This window comes from Schistocerca nitens, chromosome 6, assembly GCF_023898315.1.
Source record: "Schistocerca nitens isolate TAMUIC-IGC-003100 chromosome 6, iqSchNite1.1, whole genome shotgun sequence".
Classification (NCBI taxonomy): Eukaryota; Metazoa; Arthropoda; class Insecta; order Orthoptera; family Acrididae; genus Schistocerca; species Schistocerca nitens.
In genome coordinates, this window is record NC_064619.1 from 640,721,235 (window position 1) to 640,746,211 (window position 24,977).

Here is a 24,977-nt window from a genome sequence, read left to right on the forward strand (position 1 = left end):
CAAGTTTTGGTGTACAAACGGACAACAGTAACAAAACGAAAGTGTTAGAACCAGTGCAGCACGATACCGGACTTGTGACATTGGCAGATTTCTTGATGGAAGATGCCACCACCGTTGGGAAAAAATAAAGCAGAAAGGAGTGTAGACGGCCCGCCATGACGATCACGTACTCCACAGCTGTCGTGGCTAGCATAGATACCATGGAAGCTTAGGTCAACGTCCTCCGTAGCGTGGTACTGCCCGCCGTGTCCGCAGTGGGGTGAATGTTAGGAACAGTCGTTTGGATGACGATGTAACGGGATAGGAGCATTTACCCAGTGTCTCAAGAAACGCAGTTAGTCCGAATAGGTGACACCGATCCATGGTCCAGTCTCCATGATCCCGAGCTCACGACATCGTTGGGGCTCCACAGCAGATGAGCCCTACGTGTTCCCATGTCACCCATGATTAACAATGTGTTCTGAACGGTCCGCTCTGAAACACTTACGGCTGCCCAACATTGACGCCTGTCGCCAGAAATGTCACAGATTGCCTCCTGCCCTACCTTACAGAGCAGGAAAGCCTCTGACCTGCATGCTCCGTGATGAGGCATGGGTGCCAAGCACCTCTTTGCCTACTCATCGTTCCACCGTACTTCAAAACTGTGATGTCACCGCCAGACACCACACTTGCTAGGTGGTAGCTTTAAATCGGCCGCGGTCCATTAGTACATGTCGGACCCACGTGTCTCCACTGGCAGTGATCGCAGACCGAGCGCCACCACACGGCAGGTCTCGAGAGACTTACTAGCACTCGCCCCAGTTGTACGACGACTTTGCTAGCGACTACACTGACGAAGCCTTTCTCTCATTTGCCGAGAGACAGTTAGAATAGCCTTCAGCTGAGTCCATGGCTACGACCTAGCAAGGCGCCATTAGTTACTTCATGAATCTAAAGAGTCTCACTTGTATCATCGAGAATGCTGTATACCAATGGATTAAAGTTTTATAGCAGCTACGTACTTTTCTTTATAGCATTCATTACGTCTCCTGTTTCAGACCTCACGCCATCCTTCGTGCGCTTATAGCGTGCATTTCGGCCCCCTCAAACACACTGTGTCGGCACCTCTGTCGACACATCAAGTGGATCCCATCCTCGTCGCCACTTCATGTGTCGACAGAGGTGCCGACACAGTGTGTTTGAGGGGGCCGAAATGCACGCTATAAGCGCACGAAGGATGGCGTGAGGTCTGAAACAGGATACGTAATGAATGCTATAAAGAAAAGTACGTAGCTGCTATAATACTTAACTTTAATCCATTTGTATACAGCATTCTTGATGATACAAGTGAGTATCTTGAAATGGTTAATGGCGCCTTGCTAGGTCGTAGCCATGGACTCAGCTGAAGGCTATTCTAACTGTCTCTCGGCAAATGAGAGAAAGGCTTCGTCAGTGTAGTCGCTAGCAAAGTCGTCGTACAACTGGGGCGAGTGCTAGTAAGTCTCTCGAGACCTGCCGTGTGGTGGCGCTCGGTCTGCGATCACTGCCAGTGGCGACACGCGGGTCCGACATGTACTAATGGACCGCGGCCGATTTAAAGCTACCACCTAGCAAGTGTGGTGTCTGGCGGTGACACCACACAAACATTCCACAGATGCTCCGAGAGTAGCATGCGATTTACCGACCAGCTTCGGTTTCTCCAAGATGTTTGTTACCAGGCGAAGGCCGCAACAGTCTACCCTTTGTCAGAGTCTCATATGTCAGTGGATATCCCTACTTGTGGCCGTATAATCACTATAATGTTTCCCCGTTCGTCTATGTTCCATTTATATACTTCCATTGCCACGGTCCTGTGCTAGCAACCCCACAAGACGGGACTAATTATCGCTATGGCCAGCCGTCATAATCTCTTGGACCATCAGAGTAACTGTCAGTGTGCTTCAGATCGATCTCGAAGAAGAGTTACGTCTCTTAGTAGTGGCTAGATATCAAACTGACCCTGTCCCACTCGCGTGATATTGGAATAAGTTTATGTCCACGTTGGAAGTTCTTCTGTTAGCATTTTCTTTTACTCAGCAAGGAGCGAGCTGCTCTATCACTCTCCAGCGGCAGTGACAGAATATCGAGAAATCTTTTCTTTTAAAGGCGGTAAAAACACAAATGAAATTCACTGACCTATGCACTCATGTAGTCCATTGCGAGATACAAACATCCAGCTTCTCCAGATAGCAGAGGACGAGTGAGAGAAGGACGCGAGATATGAACCTAGAAGTTGGTTTTACCGCAGATGGGGGTGGGAGTTCTGACATAAAGTAAGGCTGTCCTCAACCAGGAGGAGTTTTGAACTCTGCGCAGCTTTGCTAAATTGTACACCTGATATTCGTTGTATAGGATTATCTTGCTTCGACTTTCGAACTTGCTTATGAAGTAATTTTCAGCGGTCTTACACTTCAAAGTGGATCCAAAACCACGGGCCAGACCAGTATTTTTCACACAGACAAATCACTGTCAGTGGTGAAAGTTACGACAAGCAGAACAAACTGGTGGGACGATACCTAGTTGAATACATATTCTGGATCAGCGGGAGTTGGGTGAAGTCACCTTGGGACAGGATGTTGAGTTCGTGGAGGTGCAGAGAAGGAAGTTTGTGTTGTTAGAGGCGCGACAGTCGTTCATCGTTATTTAGAAGTGGCGACATAATGGGATTTTGCTGACCAAATTATCGGGATGCACGGGATTTCAGAAGCCTTTTTTTGTTACTGCGTAAAGTCAAGCGCCGGCACGCCAGTTGGCAGCGACGGGGAAGAGAAGGCTGTGAGACGGAGTCAGCCAGTCGCACGCTGACCGACCTCCTTTCCAGGACGACAATGCGACAGCAGCGGCCCCTACGTGAAAAGGAAATAAGCACCGCGCCCGACTCGTGACGCCTCAGTTCAATAGCAGCTTCAAGATTAGCCACTAGGACAGCTGCGTCAACGATAGCGACTTCGAGAGCAGTTCAGGTCAGACTTTCGTCAGAGATCAGCCGTCACTGCAAGGACTGATTATTTCGTATTTCGCCCTCTCCTTGCGATACATATGTGTAATGACTAAAGTTAAATATTGTAATTTTCTTATTGTAAAAAAATTAATACGAGTTGTTTGATGGTTTGTCTACCGTACCGAGTATGGAGGCTTCCTAGACACTACAATTTTAAACATTTAAGAAATAGGAGAGCATAATTAACAAGTGGTGTGTGCATGAGGAGGGAGTTCCTGTATATGAGGCACAGAGCATGATGCTCAAAGGAGGTACGCGATATAAAATGAGAAAATGAGAAATAAAAGTATGTGTGTGAGGTATCTCAGGACAGTTCGATGAGGACTTTTGTTTCCGTTAATGACGGCGGAAAAGTACAATCATTACGTTCTATCTGTTAGTTGTTTTTATCTGTTGTGGGCCCTTCTGTTGGGTAGTTTAATAAATGGAGAGTTCGCTTGAGAGTTAGCGTATTAAGTTGTGTGGGATTAGTTGTGTGTGACCAGGTGGAAATAGGCGGAAAATGCTAGGGCTTGTGGTATCGTTACAGCAAGGGTGTCGGCGGTACTGAATGGCTACATTCAGATGTTACATTAGGATGTTAAGGTGGAACTGATGGGATTGCTGGAAACATTGAACCCTCGAATGAAGGATCAATGAATGAGTCGTCGGCTTGCTGGAGATAAAGTGACAGGCAAACCCAGTGTTCCTCAACATAAAAGTAAGTGTACGGATTCGCAGTAGGTGACTTTGGCTTCTAGTCGCTTTAATTACCGTAAACAGTGGGTGACATCTCATTGTCTGTGTATCAGTCGACAAAGCGTAGTTGGTTACTGATATTCGCAAGGCCTAACAAGACAGGTGATGCAACAATATGCAGTCGCATTCAATACGAAAGTAGTCCGTCTTTCTTCACAGTATAAGCACAAAAATCGGCAAGCGAGATTCTCTTTCTGAACAGCTTTCTACTAACAATATTAACTTAATTAACTACTAGATAAATGAAAGAGTGTTAACAGAACGTTGACCGATCTTCCCAGATGTTAAATTACGAGATGACCTTGTTTTAGAAATGGAAGGAAGGGCTCGCATGGTTGCAGAATTGGAATATCCGTTTTCAGACCGGAAAGTACTCCAATATTCTGTTGAAAAACTACATAAAGGTATATTAACTGTTTCTCAAAAGTTACGAACAGTACATGCTAACTTCAACTTTGTCGTATATTCCCAATGTGAGGATAGTTGCGTAGTGAGGACACAGAGAGAGAGTGTGTGTGTGTGTGTGTGTGTGTGAGAGAGAGAGAGAGAGAGAGAGAGAGAAAATGGGTAATCGCCAACATAACCACAGCATTCCAGCTCAATTACATCGGATTTCTATAAACATTACCCTCGGCAGATTTACTAGCGGCTGATCTTAAACTAAAGCTGAGGTGTCTCAGTGTGATATTTTAGTGCTTGTGCAGTTTTCTGTTAGGTAAAGAGCATTTGTAACGTCTGTAATGTCTTCTTATTACCCACCTTCACTGCACAGTTTTTAGATATCGGACGGTCATCCGTTCATGACCATACGTTGCTGTCCATTATGAAACTTAAAAAAGTGTTTAATTACTTTTCTTTTTATTTGATGGGAACAGCACGCGCTTCTTGACCCTGTAGATGGAAAAACTGTAACTGTACCATCGGTCTATCGAATCTCGCCATAGAAATTACTGCGACTGAAAGTATGACAGATTCTTATTACAGAATGAGATGAAGGCTGCAACAACTAATCTGACAATAAGGAAGGCACCTAACGGAAGGAACCGAGGAAAACAAAGCGTAGGAAGAGAAGAGGACCAAATACAGCAGGGCTCATCGGCGTTTCAGTATCTCCCCCACCATACTACCCGTTCTCCAATGAAAGAGCGGTCCGTACAATGCCGTTCCTGTGTTTTAAAGAGCATCAGTACCCGAGTTTTTAATTACTGCATCGTCTGGGACTACGAAGCCCAGCTGTCCATTAGAGAATGCGTGGCCCTCCCTCTAATTCTCCATAGACTCAGAGTACACTGTTTTCACCGAGAGTCTCCCAGTTATCACAGTAGTATGTGCTAGGGTGCTTTAACAAGATGTGCTTGCGGTGGTATATCCTCTCGTTATCAACGGTAAAGTGCTTGAAGGTGAAGCTGTAGCTACTTTCTTTAATTGCTGTCAATAAACACAAATAGGTTTCATGCGCAGGAATCGATAGTTTGACGACAATCTATCTTCAGATCTGTCAGGAAAACTATAAATCATAAAATAATGAAAGTTACTAATTTCGTATTTATACAGAAAACACGAGCATAAAAATCTGGTGTAACATACCTGACAAAAAAAGAAGCACCCTGTATTATCCTGGTATGATTAAGCCAAATTGATATTGTCTTAAGATATAAAAAGTAGCTTTGCATCGTCACATAGTGAAAATGAGACCACAGTAGTGGGGGAATCATAACATGAACAGCCTTGCTGTTCGCAGCAAACTGGGGTGTATTTGTGAAACGAAAAACATCATTGTGACATAAACTCGTCAACTGTCGCTAGTGTTCACATATTTGACAAGTTTGCAAGAACAATTAAGTAAGAACGTGTACTTACATAAAAAAGAAACTATTCTCGAATTAATAGGTGTGCTACGTTGTTACAGTTATCAAATGGAGTACATTGAATTAGGTAAATGAAATTATTATTTTTTAATTAACAAATGTTAAATCAGTGAGTGACTTGTGATGCCGAGAGACTATGGTAGCAACTTTAGATTTCAGTAATGATGTAGCCATGTATTAAGTTTAAAAACCTGTCAAAATTAGGTAAATACACTCATATTAGGTTCTTCTGTTTTAATTAGGTGTTTTACAACGCTTTTTACCCCTGTGTTTCCTGTATGGATATGAAATAAATAACCTTTATTATTTTATGACTTACAGTTTTTGCCGGCCGAAGTGGCCGTGCGGTTAAAGGCGCTGCAGTCTGGAACCGCAAGACCGCTACGGTCGCAGGTTCGAATCCTGCCTCGGGCATGGATGTTTGTGATGTCCTTAGGTTAGTTAGGTTTAACTAGTTCTAAGTTCTAGGGGACTAATGACCTCAGCAGTTGAGTCCCATAGTGCTCAGAGCCATTTGAACCATTTTTGAACTTACAGTTTTTCTGGAAATTATGAAGAAATCTATAGTCTGATGACAGCATGTTTGTGAACATTGGCTGCAATTAAAGAATGAAAGCTTATTCTTTTAGACTTTTTCTCCTCTTAGCTGTGTTTGTTGTCTTAATTTACTTGTGGCGTCGTAGTTGCTTCTTAACTGATTACAAGCCGAAACACAGCAGCGAATAAAGATAAAGATCTAAGAAGCAAAAGTTTTGTTTACTATAACGAAAGATTTACGAAACAATTCTATCACTGATTTTGCGTCTGTAAGAACTTCTGTAGTCGATGCAAAAAAGGAAAACATTCACACTTGAATACAAAATACACTGCTCATCGCTTTATAAGAGGTTCCGATTATACGTGAATGTGTGTGTGTAAACCGACTATCTGCATTTTTTAAGAAGTCTGAAAGTGTTCGAGCTGGAACAGTTTGTACCCTCTCTCTGAAAATATCGTGATCACAGGGCCAATAAGCCGCTTAAATTTCGTATGGTGTTTCCTTATTGAGAACGGCACATTCAAGCACATACTTAGTCTGAAAAACGTTTGTTATTGTCGTGATTTTCAATCCGAAGACTGGTTTCATGCAGCTCTCGATCTTTGTCTGTACTGTGTAAATCTTTTCATCTCTGTATATGTATTCCACTCGACATGAACCAGCTTATTGATGACAAACAGTGGTCTCTCTCTTTAATTTTTTACCGTCACGGTTCCCTTACCAAGGAATTGTCAATTTGATGGTTGCTTCTGCTATGCCTTGCCAACCAATCCCTTTCTTTAGTCTCATAAAAGTTTTCCTCTCGGATGTAGTTCAGTACCTCATCATTAGTTACATGATCTACCCATCATATCTTCAGCATTCTTCTGTAGCAACACATTTCAAATGCCTCTATTCTCACCTTGTCTGTACCGTTTACTGTCCACTTTAAAAGTTCGTAGTATTACAACTCTGCATTTTATTCTCTCTCTAGTTCAGCCACCATCAGCTATTTTTGCTCCCCAAGTAGCGAAACTGGTCTATTACTTTTAGTGTGTCATTTCCCCTTCTAATTCCCTCCGCATCACCTGATTTTATTCAGTACATTCCATCACTGAAGTTTTCCTTTTACTGATGCTCGTCTTACAACCTCTCCTTAACGTTTCATTCGGTTTAGCTGATCTGCCAAGTCCTTTCTCAGATAGAATTGAAATGTGAGCGCTAAACTTAAAAGCTTTTGTTTCTCCTCATTGAATTTCTTTGTTTACGGTTTACTCTGCGTACAGGCTGAATAATATGGGAGGCAGGGTACAACCCCCCCCCCCCCTATTCTCATCCCAATTACTGTCTCTTTTTCATTCCCTCGCTACCTTCACAGTTTAAAAGGGTACATTCCGGTCAACATTGTTTGGCAGTGTGGTCTAGGGATCTATACTTCACAACCGAAAGTAGAACTTCTATCACGAAACAGTATGCTGAGGGCTCACTGTCTCTAAACAACTGTGTCGTGAAATTCCAAACGTGACTAGAATTCTTCCGTTGTACGCGAGGAAATGTTGGTAGCAGTGCTGGAAAGAGCGGCCGGCCTCGGATGGAACGAGGTAATGGCGGCCCGCCTCCATCATAGCAGGGATGTCCCGGGGGTGCGTTGATAGGGGGCGCCGTCACTTGCCTCCGAAACTCGATGAGGCGGCCGGGGATCCAATCTGGCTGCCGTGGCAACACTTTTCTCGCGGCGCAGCCGATGCGGGCCGTGGGGTCTGGCGGTTATGGGATGCCCTCTGTGGACTGGAGTTATGCGGGCGGCGGCGAATGACATTTTGTCTGGGAATGTTTGCAGATGTTCCCCTATACCGCAGATGGGTGCACTATTTCGCAGTATTGTGGCGTGTACATTACAGGAAATTTCCTGAATTTTCTCTCACTGCGAAGTATGCGCTCGTTTACTATCTGTATGGTAATCGAGAAAATAAATCGACTCGTAGAGAAGATGAGACAGGGGCAGTTGGAGTCCTTTCTCAGATAGAATTGCAATGTGAGCGCTAAACGTAAAAGCTTTTGTTTCTGCTCATTGAATTTCTTTCTTTACTGTTTACTCTGCGTACAGGCTGAATAATATGGGAGGCAGGGTACAACCCCCCCCCCCTCCTCCCCTTATTCTCATCCCAGCCGAATGTTATGAATGAAAAGAAAGTTTACCTATCGTGAGCTCCATATGTGCAGGAATTTAGTCTCAGATAGGGAAATTCTGTCAATTCTAAGTTTATTTTCTTCTGGCTGGTTTGATGCTGGCTGCTACGGCTTCCTCTTCTGTGCCAAATTTTTTTAGCTCAAAACAGTATTTATATACGTCCTATTATGTAATAGTTGGCAACGGCGTTGCCGTAGTGGATACACCGGTTCCCGTCAGATCACCGAAGCTAACCGCTGTCGGGCGTGGGCGACACTTGGATGGGTGACCATCCGGGCTGCCATTTTTCGGGGTGCACTCAGCCTCGTGATGCCAATTGAGGAGCCACTCGACCGTATAGTAGCGGCTCCAGTCAAAGATAACCATCGTAACGACCGGGAGAGCGGTGTGCTGACCACATGCCCCTCCTATCCGCGTCCTCAGCTGAGGGTGATACGGCCGTCGGATGGTCCCGATGGGCCACGTGTGGCCTGAAGACGGAGTCTTATTATGTAATAGTTGGTATTAACTGCAGTTGAACTGCTTAAGTATGATGTTGAGACACGTCATTATCCGCAAATAAATCGAGGATCCAGTTTAATTGTATGAAGGTTCCAGCTGGTTCACTGGTGACAGCTGTATTTCAACCTTTAAAATCATGAATCAGTGCACTTCTAAAACCGTAAGTATGTAATAGTCTTGTCTTGCACTTAAATGGAACATAAGTGGTATGTCATGTTTCTGTCTCAAGGAATACATAAGAAAGGTAATGAATCAGAAATGCGAAATACAACAACGACGAAGTCTCCTTCACGTTTACAGGAAGTGAAAGACTTCGCTAGATTGATGGGATACAGCCAGCAGGCTCTATATCAGCTAGGACACATACGTGACTTAGACAGAAATGGTCGGGTCTTTGGTATCACGTATCGTTAACACCCTACCAGCATATCATAGTTGGCGACAGAAATGCAAGTTTCCATCCAATGCTGACAACACTCGTATGGGATCCAATGAACACAATGGAGCATGCCCACTGAGCCACTCCTCCGGAGCTCTGGCAGTCGCTCAGGCCATTCACACTCGGAGCAACCTCGCTACGACGTCTTCGTTCATGCCCCATCCATGTGAACACTGTGGCAGCTGGACTCTTGTTTCATGGTGCATTATTTGTATTGAGTCATCGTTCGCTTGAAGAAATACAAATAAAGTAAATCTTCTGTTCGTTGTGTTGACTTATTCTCTAATCATTTCCTTTCTTGCAAAAACAGTTGCCACACCACTCTGTAGCCTGCCTCTCATTACGACTGTGTACACAAGACGATTAATTATGGGTTTTGATTAATTGAAGGTATCAAACATAGAGAAGAGTAAGATGTATAATTAGCAGTACGGAAATTCCGTGGAAATCCTTTCCCTTCGTTTTGTCAATTTTTTCACGTTTTCTCTTCCTCATCAATCCCTTTGAGAAACGCCTCATTTCTTATTTTATTAGTCCATATGATTTTCGAACATCGTTCTGTATCACTACGTCTCAAAATCGTCGATTGTATACTTGTCCAGTTTTCCGATAGTCCATGATTCGCTACAATAAAATTCGATGTAGGCCTACATTCTCAGAAATTTCTTCCTCCTTTCAATGCTAATATACCTTATTTCGCCAGAAATGCCTTATTCAGCTTGGCTAGTTCATGTACCCTCCCTGCGTCATGCGGCAAGCGTTATTTTGCTTCCAAGGCAGGAGAGTTGCTTTACTTCCTCTAGTTTCGTGGTCCCCATTTTTGATGTGAAGTTCATGGCTAATATCATTTCTGCTATTCCTCATTACTTCCATTTCCTCAGACCGGGGCTGTGTCCATAGTATGTGCTTAATTTACTATCCATTCCAAAAAAAAAATGGTTCAAATGGCTCTGAGCACTATGGGACTCAACTGCTGTGGTCGTCAGTCCCCTAGAACTTAGAACTACTTAAACCTAACTAACCTAAGGACATCACACACATCCATTCCCGAGGCAGGATTCGAACCTGCGACCGTAGCAGTCGCACGGTTCCGGACTGCGCGCCTAGAACCGCGAGACCACCGCGGCCGGCTATCCATTCCGTTCCACATGTCCTGCAGTCGTGCCTCAAATTGACTGCTGAAAGCGATGTTGTCAGAGAATCTTATCATTAATGAATTTTAATCCCGTTTCAGATTCTTTATTTTATTTCCGTATTTGCATCTTTGATGTGTAGACTGAACAGTAGGGACGAAAACCTGCATCCCTGTCTTATGTCCTGCCTACGCCAGCATTTAGTTTTTGGTTTTCCACTCTTAGTGTTTCCTTTTGGGTCTTGTATATATCATATTTACATTACCCATCTTTCCTATAGTCTTCACATAATTTACCGAGAATTTCGAACACCTTGATGCTTTCTACATCTCCTAAAACTTTTCTAGACAGACTAATCCTACGAATTTGTCTTGACTTTTCCGTGTGTTTTTCTTTCGTTATCAAGCGCACCATTCAGAACTGCTTTCTGGCGACTTTAAGTTTTCTAAAGCAGAATTCATCGTCATGTGACATTCTTTTGTTTTATTTTCCATTCTTTTGTGTATTATTCTTGGCAGCAATTTAAATGCACAGGATTTTAATCTGGTAGTTCTTTCATTTATCCGCCCTTACTATCTTCGGGATTGTGTGAATGATACTGCTACAAATGTCTGATTTTATGTCTCCAGATACATAGATTCTACAACGAAACTAGAATAGTCGTTTTGTCGGCATTGCTGTAAGATCAAGAGCGAAGCTGTTTTTTGTCAAACAGCAGTATGCCTGTTCCAGTATTCTTTTGCGTGTGTTTTATGTACTGTGCTGGGAAAGGATGAAAGATGAAACTACAGGACCTAAGGCTAATTTGCGTCTAACAATTTACCTATGTCAACGTTGGCTACATAAAACTTCACTCATAGGTAAATGCCCGTAACAGCATAAATCGTGTGCTATAAATGGATTTGTGGTCAGCTTTGTTTAGAGCGACTGGACAAATTTCAGACTTATTACACCTAAGATGTAGTACCAGGAGAAGTCCCTGCCAGGCACTTTATTGTGTACTGCTGAGTAATCATATACGATATGGTTATAACCAAACTTTCCCTATTTAACACGTTATAACATGGAAACTAATTACTGTACGAGGACCAGACTTGTTAGTATCAATGTTAAGGACATGCGGAAGGGAAATATTGCAGGGTTAGTTCAACTGCAGTACTTTGAAAGTGCTACTACGGTACAGCATACCGTTACATACCGGTATCATTACTGCTGCAAAAGGGGCTTAATATTGCGCCCATCGGTATGCAGAAGAGTCTGAAAGCAGAGGATTGAATTCTGAACAGCAGAACGAAGCGTGTCCGCAGGTTTACTGGTTACCTTTCTTCATATGCTGCGCTTCGGATCAGTACGTGTGTGGATTTTTCCCTGGTAAACACTGCCCTTCAGGTATCCCCATAACCAGGAAACCCAGGGAGTGAGATCGGGTGATCGTGCCAGCCAATCATTTGGAAACGATCGGTTGATAATTCGATCGTTTTCAAATTTGTTTCGGAGAATCAAGTAAACATCACGAGCAATGTGTGGTAGGACCCCATGAAAACTATTGAGTTTAATTTGTCTGTCTCGCCAGCATGTCATAGCCGCCCTACTGGAAGCATATCGCAGTAATGTTGGCCAGCCACACTGCACGTCTTTGTACTTGAGCGCCAACCTATTCAGAAAAGAACTGGCCAATGATGAACGTAGCCGTGAAGGCACACCATACAGAGGAACTTTATGCACACTGACTGGAGGTGAACATTGCCACACTCGACAATTCCGTGTGTTCACCTCACCTGTCAAAGATGAGCTTTGTCTTTCTATACGATGATCCAGGTCCGGTCAACGTCAACTTTGATCCTTGAGAGAAACTTAACACATAGTTGTGCGTCCTGCCGTGCAAGCTGCTGTACGAAATGGATCTTGTATGGATACCATTAGAGAATGTTTCGAAACACCTTCCTTACAGTGGACCAAGGGATGTTCAGCTGTCGTGACACAGCACACACACTGCCTGACGATCGGGAATGCGTGCATAGTTGTCTGCTATAGCAATAGCGATTTCATCAACTACCTGTGGTAAAACGTTCGTCACCTCTTCCCGCAGTGACACCCACTTATCCAGTTGATTCGAACTTGTTCATCCTGCCCGCACAGCAGGTGGAAAAGGATAACCCTTCCGTAATCTTTTCAGCCAGCGATATTCGCGAACTGCAGCTGCAAGATTACTGTTGTTTTGATGATAAATCTTTACTAATAATGCCCTGTTCCTTTTGCCCAGGCTCATTTTGACGGATCAGTAAGTGCAATGCGAATGGTCAGGTGTATGAAACTATGAATCACGATGACTGATGGCTCTGAGCACTATGGGACTCAACTGCTGAGGTCGTTAGTCCCCTAGAACTTAGAACTACTTAAACCTAACTAACCTAAGGACATCACAAACATCCATGCCCGAGGCAGGATTCGAACCTGCGACCGTAGCGGTCTTGCGGTTCCAGACTGCAGCGCCTTTAACCGCACGGCCACTTCGGCCGGCACGATGACTGATCATGGCACCTGATGGCCATAGTTGGAACTGGACGATGGCGCTGTGATGCATGGGAATTATGCACAACATACTCTGGATATTAATGCTACCAAGTTTGGCACTCGTACAGTTATTATTTTCCGTGTTATAACGTGTTAAATGGGGAAAGTTTAACTATAACCACAATGTGTATGTAGATCTTAGAGGTTAGACGTTTTTAACAGTCGTATTGGTGCGTTTGAGGGTGGGAAAGTGCTACTATGAAAGCTTAACTGAGGAAAGTGTTGATTATTTTCAACCACACTTGGTCCATGTATGCCAAACTACCTGCGAAAATACAATATTTGGGTAAGGCACCAATGACACCTTTGGTGGTTGGGTAGGAATGTGAAAGGATAAAATGCAAAAATCATCGAAAGTGAATGATATTAGGTCGTCTCTATGATGATTGATGACAGTTTCAACCACCATCCAACTCTTACGAGTTCAATGCCATTGGAAGAGATGATGTGGAAAGCATAATCCTGGTGTGCTTGAGCAAATTCCACTCACCCAACTCAGATACACACTAATGTGCCAAAACTGTATGACTGGTTGTATGTGGAACCAGATGTCTGCACATTAATCTCACAGTTCGTGTGATTTACGGATCGGCGGTTTGAGGACACCGATCTGCCGCCCATACATAGTTAGATGTGTTCCATTGGGTTCACATCAGGCGAATTTGGTGGCCAAGACATCACGCAATTGTATCACGATTCTGACCTTGTAATATGAACATTTATTGTGCTGGAGATGGCTTCAATGTCGGGGAAGGCATCAAGCATGAAGCGATGCAGTGGTTCGCAAAATGTTCACATACATCACAGCTGTCATGGTGCTTTGCAGTGCTAGCACAGATCCATTAGCAGTTCCAGTGAAAGTCATCTGTGAAATAGACCTGTAAGCACTGGTTACGTCTGTTTTGGGGTTTATATGTCAAAAGCCGTTTGCTTTGATGAAAAATCATGCAGACGCAACTATCGACTTGCTGTAAGATGAAACGTGATTCGTCCTAAGAGATGCCATGTTTCCATTTTCTCACTAGGCAATCTGCCTGGTTCCGTATTCACAACAATCTAATTAATTTTGTGGTTGATTGAACATGGGAACACTTAGGGGTAATACGCTGTGGAGTCTCACGTTTAACAATGTGCGCGGAATAGCGGGCATTAAAACACTTGGGCCTATAACAGCGCTGAACTCTGTCATCACATCTGCGACAGACTGCTGCTTCTCCTACTTTGCAGTGTGGGCAAGTCTCAGACCTCGTTCCATGATCGGGCGCAGACCTCCAATACCTCATCACCTGTTTTCTCATTTGCGGCCCGCAGGCATGCTGAAAAAGAAGGCCTCCGAATTTTTTGCATGAAATCTCCTCTGAAAGCTATCTAAATAAAACAAACTGTATTAAAATTCTACATCTTTATTCTTCAAATCCACATGTGTATTTCTCATCATAGTGGCTCTGGCGGCGAACACATTCCTCCCAACGAGGGATCATTTTTTTTATAGCTTCACTGCGTCTCGGGATATGCCACATTTACCTATGAGCTGCGTCTGTGTTATCCGAGGATTTTCCCTGGTGAGTTCATCAGCCCAATTCTGATAAGCCTCGTCGGTTGTTGCACACAGTCGTCAACTCTGATCTCTGTCACACACGTTGAGATTAGCACCACCGTTCCCTTCATTATGGGCACAAACAACCCAGCATTGCACATTAGTTACATCAATACAAACATCACCATACACAGCTTTCGTACTTCTATGGAGGCGCACTTTCTGCGGTTCGAAACTCACAGAGTGGTGTTTGTACCAACACAACTATATAACACACTGATATGTTACACATACATTTCAGAGCCCTCTAGCGGCAAAGTGTTGCAGCTTGTGTCAGCGAACCCGGAAAGTCGATCCAGTAATAGGTATACCATGTAAATGGTTCAATTACATTAATATGACCACCACTTAACGTTCGACCTCAGTGGGCAGTAACCACTCACAGACGGAAGAGGGCAGCGCTAGCAGTGGATGACATAAAGTATGTCGGGAGAGGGAGAAAAAGGGTGGACACAGAATACAGCGAGGTCATTGTCGTAATGCAGAAACGGAGCGATGTATCTGACATCCAAATGGGCATGATTGCTAGCTTTCGGGCCAAGGTTGGAAGCATATCCGTAACGGCCAGAATTTTATACTGTTTGCATGCTGCTGTGGTTAAAGTGTATCGTCCATGGTAAAATGGCACTATCAAAAACCAGTGCTGAAGCAACTGTGGTGCAGCACAGGCCATAGAAGACAGAAGCAAACGACCGCTGCAGAGATTTGTATGGGAGAATAGACATACAACTGTGGAGCAAATGACCACCCAGATGAGCCAAGGGGCTACCATCAGTGGCTCCTCAACGACTGTTTAGCGAATGTTGCTGCAGATGGGTCTGTGCAGCAGGTGCCTGGTTCATGCGCCCATGCTGATTGCTGGTCATTGGCAATGAAGGCTGAATTTTGCACTCCAGTATTGTAACTGGACGTCCACTGAGTCGCTTCATGTAGCCTTTTCATCTAAATCACGTTTTATGCTCCCTCAGACAGATGGCTGCTGGTATATCTAGCCCTGCAACAATGACTAGAAGGGTCTAGGATGGAGGAGCAAGCGCCATGGTCTACGGAATGTTTTCTGGCATTGTCTGTGTCATCTACTCAGTCTGAAAGGCACACTGAAACATTAAAAGTATGGCTGGTTCAAATAGCTCTGAGCACTATGGGACTTAACTTCTAAGGTCATCAGTCCCCTAGAACTTAGAACTTCTTAAACCTATCTAACCTAAGGACATCACACACATCCATGCCCGAGGCAGGATTCGAACCTCCAACAGTAGCGGTTGCGCGGTTCCAGACTATAGCGCATAGAACTGCTCTGCCACCCCGGCCGGCGAGAGCAGCTTGATCAGGCTGTCTGCACCATGGATCCTCAACTGAGAAACCTAGCGCAGCTCGCCATGGCAATGTAGGCGGCATGAATTCACATCCCTACTGGTACTTTGCAGGACTCCGTTGACTCTCTTCCTGAACATCCAAGCTGCGAAAAGATATCTGATCAAAAGTAAGTGGAATGTGTTAGTGGATAATAATATGTAGCACGTCCAGTCTTCTCCTTTATGGTGGTTTGAACACTGCTGCAGACACTTTCCATTGAGGTGTCTGAATGTCTCAGGAGGATTGGCAGACCAGTCGTAGTCTAGAGCTAAAATCACAGAATATAGCAATTTTGGAAGTTGAGGTTAAAGGCGATTTCATGCAAAAGGTGTTTCATTGAGATCAGATGCAATCTCTGGGAAGGCCAGTCCTTTTCAGGAATATTATTGTCCACAACCAATTCCCTCACGGATGCTGCTTTATGGCAGTGTGTGCTGATAATCTGATACCAACAATCGTCTCCTCTAAACTATTTCTCTGGTGTACGTAGTTCAAAATGCTATAAAACCTGGTCATATCCTTTCATACTTAGAGTTAGTGTATGGCGGTGCCGGCCGAAGTGGCCGTGCGGTTAAAGGCGCTGCAGTCTGGAACCGCAAGACCGCTACGGTCGCAGGTTCGAATCCTGCCTCGGGCATGGATGTTTGTGATGTCCTTAGGTTAGTTAGGTTTAACTAGTTCTAAGTTCTAGGGGACTAATAACCTCAGCAGTTGAGTCCCATAGTGCTCAGAGCCATTTGAACCATTTTTTTGTATGGCGGCGTTTTCTGTGATTAGTGTATGGTTTACTCGTTCTGTTTCGGTAAACGCTATGTCCTCTGTCGATCATTATTGGAACTACATATGGTGGCAGGTAACTTTCTACAGGCTTTCGCCAAATCCAATCACTTCCATAGGACTGCCACAGCGTATAGCATGATTCATCGCTCCAAATCGCATTTTCCCGACCATGAACTGCCCAGTGGCATCGTTCTTCACATGAAATCGACCGTCGCTCCGCACTGACAACAGAAGTGAGGGAATTACAAGGAACTACCATTATACATCATTCCTTTTAACTTCCTACTAATGGCAGTTTGGAGTCATTAGTGATTCTGATGTCATATGATACTTTAAACCATTCTCCACCACGACCATCTCTGCATGAGATGTGTTGGCCTTCGTTAAGGTGTGGTTCAAGACACAAAAGAATGAAAGACATTAGCTGCCTTTGGGCACTGATTTAAATTGATGGAGGATGTTGAAAATTCGTGCCGCACCAGGATTCGAACCTGGCTCTCCCGTTACTAGGCGGATACGCTGACCACTGCACCATCCAGACACTGTGGTCGTCGCCAGTTCACGGAATACTCTAGCGTGCATCCAAGCAGATCCAAATTCTCAGCTATCATCTAAGGAGGATGACTTTAGTGTTTAATATCCCATCGACAACGAGGTCATTAGAGATGTAGCAGAAGCTCGGGTTAGGAAAGGGTGGAGGCTGAAATCAGCCCTGCCCTTTTCAAAGGAACCGTCACGGCATTTGCCTGAAGCGATTTAGGGAAAGCGCGGAAAACCTAAATCGGGATGCGAGTCCAGTGTGTAAACAGTGGGTCATTTCACTCGATGCCTACACACAAATGGTGTAGTGCCCCTCCGCCCATTATCCTCATTAGTCGTTGCATTTCGCCGATTCACCTAAGAGTTTGAGCATGATGTGCATCTGCACTGAAGGGTTCATTCGCCGTCACCGCCTTGTCCATGAGCATATTTGGGTTTAATATGTCTCTGCCGTATTTGACTCTCAGGCGACATTCTATGATTGGTCCACTTTCGAAGTCACTGAGCTCTCTATAAAACCCATTCTGCTGTTGCGGCTTCTATATATACACCACCACAGTCCCCACCTCCTTTTATACCAGCGGATCCGCCTCTCGTGGCGTTTAGTGGTCAATTATGCATTACATATGGTTGTCTTGATATTTCTGATCTGACAGTGTACACAAACAAATCGTACTTGCTTACAAGTAACTGACTTGAACAAAGTCGGTCGTGGCGTAAGGGGGAGGGGATTGATCGATACCTGCAGGCAGAGTGCCACCTCACGGGTAGAGTGGCGGCGCGCAGGTTGGGGTTGTGGGGTTGGGGCCCTGGCGACGGTGGATCGCGCCGGAAGTAATTTTGAGAGAGGTGGCCGGCCAGGCAGCGGCAGAGACTGAGGTCGCGGCGCGGGGGCGACTCGGACTGCGCAAACACTGGCGCCCACATAATGGCCCAACTGACGTCACCCGCCGCGCCCTGCCCCCACATGACCCGACACACACACACACACACACACACACACACACACACACACACACACACACACACACACACACACACGCTCGCCCTGTCCACACTCCATGCCCTCAGAGAGTGCTCAAACCACAAGTGGCCAAGGTCTCGCACAGGAACAAGCCACGTATCTGAAATACCGGATACATTTTTATGATAAGCCAGTATTTAATCCGGTACACAAAGGGGGATGTAAATATCTTCAACATTTCGCGGCCCTGTCAGCAACTTTATAATTATTAATTTTAATAATCAACAGCCTCAGTTGCACCGTTTACTTAGAATTTACCTAGGTTACAGTCGGGATAATCCAGCCTTCTTCAGAATAACAGTAACTACCGTTAGTCCATAGTGGCATCATCAAGCTAAAACTACAATTTATGGATTTGTAGTTTTAGCTTGACGATGTCCACTGTGGACAAACGGTAGTCACTGTTATACTGAAGAAGGTTGGGTTATCCCGACTGTAACCTAGGTAAATTCTATGTAAACGGTACAACTTAGGCTGTTGATTATTAAAATTAAAATTAAAGGGGGATGTATTGAAGTATGTTGTTATAGTGACACTGAAAGCGAAGACTGATTTGATGCAGATCTTGAGTTATAATTTCAATATCGATTTTCGAGTCTTAAAGCAATATCGATCACGACACAGCAACAGTCTTGACCTAAATTGATGTTCCAAATGGTTCAAATGGCTCTGAGCACTATGGGACTTAACATCTCAGGTCATCAGTCCACTAGAACTTAGAACTACTTAAAGCTAAGTAACCTAAGAACATCACATACATACATGCCGAGGCAGGATTCGAACGTGCGACCGTAGCAGTCGCGCCGTTCCGGACTGAAGCGCCTAGAACCGCGCGGCGGAGGTTCGAGTCTGCCCTCGGGCATGGGTGTGTGTGTTTGTCTTGAGGATAAGTTAGGTTAAGTAGTGTGTAAGCTTATGGACTGATGACCTTAGTAGTTAAGTCCCATAAGATTTCACACACATTTGAACATTTAGAACCGCTCTGCCACAACGGCCGGCTAAATTGATGGCATTTAAATTCCATTTCCGTATGCGAAAGACATATTTATAACAAGAGCCCAGCAATGCTATTTTCATTTATGTTAGTCATAACTCAAAATATTTTTTTCCTTTGCATATTACATTTGTCAGAACGTTTGTTAATGTGGTGACAACGATTCTTGAGTCCACTATTCTTTCCACAAGCCTTTCACCTAAGCCAAATAAAATTATTACTCGATTCTGTGGATACCATGTAAGAACTCTGGAATTACGTTTTAGGACTCTTGTAAGAAATCCTTATTTCGAATATTGAAACGAGTGAATTCGTAATACCAGAATATGAGGTAATCAAATTAGGAGTACATAACCAAATGTTATATTTTTTATTAAAAATGAAATTCCTCCAGCTGTACTTAAGATTTTTTATTTACTTCGGTACTAGTTTCGACGTTGCGTCAACGCCATCTTCAGGCCCGTACACTTTGATGAAATCAGTTGTGTGTGGCTCCGTCTAGTAGACCGCGGTGAGGCCAACACGTGCTCCACATGGATGGCGGGCAGTAACTGGTTGCTGCCCGCCATCCATGTGGCGTTGACGCAACGTCGAAACTCGTAGCGAAGTACATAAAAAGTCTTAAGTACAGCTGGAGGAATCTCATTTTTAACAAAAAATTATGACAGCTGTGTCCCAGCTTCATCCAGTTTAAATATGGATGTACGAAAGTTGTATGTTATATGTTCCGTGGGGGACTCGCTGATTTTGCTAATTCCGAAACCGCGTCGCATGTTAACACAGGAATCTGTGTCGCAATATGGCAACTGTTTCCATATAGTAATGACAATTCAACTGCCGCTGGAGGACAAAATATTATGTTTTGGACATACAAGTGTTACACACACGTAGCCGGTCGCTGTGGCCGAGCGGTTCTAGGCGCTTCAGTCCGGAACCGCGCTGCTGCTACGAAAGCAGGTTCGAATGCTGCCTCGGGCATTGATGTGTATGGTGTCCTTAGGTTAGTTAGGTTTAAGTAGTTCTAAGTCCAGGGGACTGATGACCTCCGACGTTAAGCCCCACAGTGCTTAGAGCCATTTGAACCATAAACAGGTTGAAGAAAGAATAGTGGACACAAGAATCATTGTCACCACATTAATGTCCATTCTGACAAATTTAATATTCGAAGGACAACTCTTTTGTGTTAAGACTGATATAAACTAAAATAACGCTAACCACCAGGCAGATTAATTCTACTATGAAGTACATATTTATACTCCGTTTTTGTGATCTCACATTCTTTAAGTTCGCATGGAGAGCTATGTCTATAAATAGATTTCAGAGGCACGCCGTAGGACTCTTAGAAGTGAGATAATGTGGCACATCGTGTAGAACTACAGCACTCCTATTTATGTAAATGTAATCCAAATGAAGGGTGGCAACAGATCCGAAGCAAAGCCGATCACTCATGTTAATGTGAAATTCTTTGTGACACATGACTACATAATAAGTCTTGTATACATGGCACATAGCACAAATGGACTCTGGGACCAAAGCCTTGGAATAGACTGCAATCAGTTTAATTCATCAAATGTTACTTATGAAATTCGCAAGTTAGATTTGTGGAATCACTTGATGAGGGCTCAGAATTTAATTTTCTGTCTACTGTTTGCACAGAAAACACCAGTCTGCACACTAGCCTATCCTGCTCTCTGCATATTATTTCTTATACTTGAAATTACCTACCATATTCAAGCCTAGTTGTTCCTCTACTTATTTTAACACACACAAATTCCTCCATGATGAAATATTCCATCCCGTGTTGCTTCAAGATGAATGCTGTCAACCGAACCCCTCCTGAGTCAAGTTCTGCCACACATTACCTTGCTCCTCGAATTTTTTTAGTTTTTTTTACTGATTACCCAATCTACTCATCGTTCATGCTTCACCATGGTACAAAGGTCATCTTGCAGCTATTACACAAATGACTCCCTAAGATAAAATTCATATTTGAATTTAAAAATCCCTATTTTTCGACAAAACTTTTCCCGCTATTGCAAGCCAGAATTTTCCATTCTCTTTCCTTTCCCATTGTCAGTTACTTTGCCTGCTGAATTACAATTTACGATGCCACTATGGCTGCAGTACATTAGGACTTTGTTTTTATGAAAGAGATGTGATGATGGTCATTAAAGACCGAAACCGGTAATCTGTTATCAAACAGTTTGTGACCATAGACGTAAATTAAAGGAAACTTTTTACATATATGGGTCACTGTTTTTTCACGACAATGTCGCAGCTTGTGAAAATAACAGAACTCCCGTACACTGGCAGTGTTTTACTTACGGATCCTTCCCATAAGCATCAACCCACTTCATTTTATTACACTCCATGGCCTTGTTTTGTTTTAGTTCATGTTAATCTTGTAACCTATTTTTGAAGACACTATCCATTCGTTTGAACTGATCTTTCAATACTGTTCTGTCTTTGACAGAAAACATTGGACTTTTAAATTCTTCTCTCTTAACTTTAATTTCTCTTCCAAATTTATCCTTGGTTTTCTTTACTGCTTTTACAATTTAATGAATGAATAATGTGAGCTATTGCTAAAAAAATCATGTCGCACATTATTCTCAGCTATTGTCCCTTTTGCATGTCCTTCGTTTCTTGTAAATGCATTGTGGTTTCAGTACAAGTTGTAAATAACCTTCCTTTCCTTGTCTTCCATGTGCACTATTTTCAGGGTTTCGAAGACTTCACACTAGTCAACAATGTCAATGTAAAACTAGGTTAGCTCCATTTAAGCCGTAGAACAACAGATAAGTCTTAGGATCAGTATTTTGTTTAATGTTGCTCTTATTGAAAAGTATCATACTTATCAAATTCATTGCATCGTAGTGTGTGAATAATACGAAGCAGTGAAAGATAGAAATTGATAATTAGATATTACATGATGACACAAAAATAGTAACTTTCTAATTAAATAAGAGTTCGTTACGTAGTTATTATTCATTATCATTAACATTTAAATTAATACCAGTATTGTTATAAGAAGTTTAATGTATACCCATTGCTTTCATACCACTTGCCCGAAGCAGATAATTTTGTGACTACCGAGAAATACGCCAGATGCTTCTTCTACAGCATGCTAACAGACATCCTGTTACCGTTGCAAGAGCCAAGAATGACTTTGGTGTGCATTCGTTTTTGGTATAATGGAAATGTCCCTTTCAATGTATTGTGTAAAACTAAATGTTTGAATCTAAAATTTGACACAAAAAGAACAAATTTAGGTCAGAAATATTAATTCAGAATTTTGTTTTATGTTGGCTATTAGATGCAGCAGTTTACCTGTGTTTCTTGCATTAATTACGCGATTCATATTCCCTGTATCCTAGTCACGCCACACTGAGGAGTAAGCCGAAAGGCACGCATACACACACGCTGACTGGCGTCAAGTCTGGAACAGGATACGTATTGAATACTATAAAGAAAATACGTATCTTTGGAATATACTTAACTTTTAATCAATCCTTGTGATGCATCTCTCTTGACTATAGAAATGAGACTCGTAAGATACATGCACTGTGACAATTGGCGCCTTGCTAAGTCGTAGCCATTAACTTAGCTGAAGGCTATTCTAACTGTCTCTCGGCAAATGAGAGCAAAGGCTTCGTCAGTATAGTCGCTAGCAACGTCGCCGTACAACTGGGGCGAGTTCTCGTACGTCTCTCGAGACCTGCCGTGTGGTGGCGCTCGGTCTGCGATCACACAGTGGCGACACGCGGGTCCGACATGTACTAATGGACCGCGGCCGATTTAAGCTACCACCTAGCAAGTGTGGTGTCTGGCAGTGACACCACATTCCTCCCCCCCAAATCGGCGAACGGTCGTGTTATAAGGCTTCCGCCCGCCGTGGGGAGGACCCCATGTTGACGTATGCGATGAGGTGGGCAGCCTAACAACAGGCGAGGCTGTGCCACCCGCACCAGGCCATTCGGTCCGAGGGGAGCTAGGAAACGCCTGAAAACCTAGTCCAGGGTGCACGTCAACATGCGCTGTATGCGCCCGTAGAGAGACAGGAGGGGCCGAAGGGTCGACCTCCATGTGGTCGGGGCACCCGACGGGCGAAGACGACATCTGGTCCGGAGCGGGCAAGAGTTCCATGGCGGAGGACAGCCGGTCACGGGAAGCGAGCGGCGGCGCGTGACCCAGGGAGGCGCTGGGCGGCTGCAGCGACGCGTCCACTGCGGGCGGCGCCGGCGGGAGAACAGGCGGCGGCGGCGGCGCGTCGCCATGAGGCAAAACGGAAGGCAGCGTCGGTAACACCTGGGGATGAGGCGAGCCAGTAGATGGGTCCCCAGGGCGCTGACCGGACGGCACCGTCGCTGAAAGCAGACGGGGAGCGGCAAAACCCAGACGACGACAGAGGCGCAGCTGATTGAGATGCCGACGCACCTCACCAGAGGCCCCCGAAACCAAATACATCGCGCGGCCGAGGCAGCGAAGAATGCGCCCTGCGATCCAACGCCGTGAACCTCGACAGTTGCGATAATAGACAACGTCGCCAGGAGCAAAAGCAGTAGTTCTGCCGCTGCACTGGAACCTGATGCGGCGGATGCAGCAAAGACATCAAGGTTCGATGAGGACGACCATGGAGCAACTCAGCCGGCGAGCGACCATCGCGGGGCTGAGAGTGATACGAAGACAAAAAGAGCAACAATGCGTCCTCCCTAGAATGCGACTCTTTCAACTTCAACATCTGTGACTTGAAAGTCCGGACCAACCGTTCAGCGGCACCGTTTGACTGAGGTGAAACCGGCGCGGATGTCAGATGTTGAATACCATTGGCCCTGCAGAATGACTGAAATTCTGCGGACATGAATTGTGGGCCATTGTCGGAAACAATAGTCTGGGGAAGACCTTCAATGCAAAAAATAGCGGACAACGCTTGGACGGTGGCAGATGACGTCATGGAAGACATCCGGACAACAAAAGGAAAATTACTGAAGGAATCCACCACAACCAACCATCGAGCATTCCAGAATGGACCAGCAAAATCGATGTGCAAGCGTTGCCAAGGGGAAGTGGCTGTCGGCCATGCAAAGAATTTCCGCGGCGGGGCGGATTGTTGTTCGGCACACGCCACGCAAGAAGAGCACATATTCGCAATCGCAGCATCGATTCCGAACCAAGTACAGTGCTGACGAGCAAGTTGTTTCGTACGCACTATACCCCAATGTCCTTGGTGAAGAAGCCGTAAGACAGAGGACTGTAACGAACGTGGGACCACGACTCTGGATTGATCACTATCCGAACGCAACAACAAAACACCACGTCGTACAAAAAGTCTCTCCTTGTGAGCAAAAAATCGGCGAACCAGCGGATCCTCGATCCGTGACTGTGACAAGGGCCATTGCGTAGCAACAAAAAGCAAAACAGTAGCAAGGACAGGGTCAGCAGCTGTGGCTGTAGCGACACGACGAAAATCAATCGGAAACGATTCGACCACGTCATCGGTTTCCGAATCAATGAACATGCAAGCAAGTTCGTAAGAATCGAATGCTTTATCCTCAGCAACAGGCAAACGGGACAACGCATCAGCGTTTCCGTGCTTAGCAGTGGACCGATACAAGATATCGTAGGGGTACTGCGAGAGGAAAATAGACCAGCGAATGAATTTCTGCGCTGTACGTGGAGGTACAGGCTTGTTCGGATGAAAAAGCG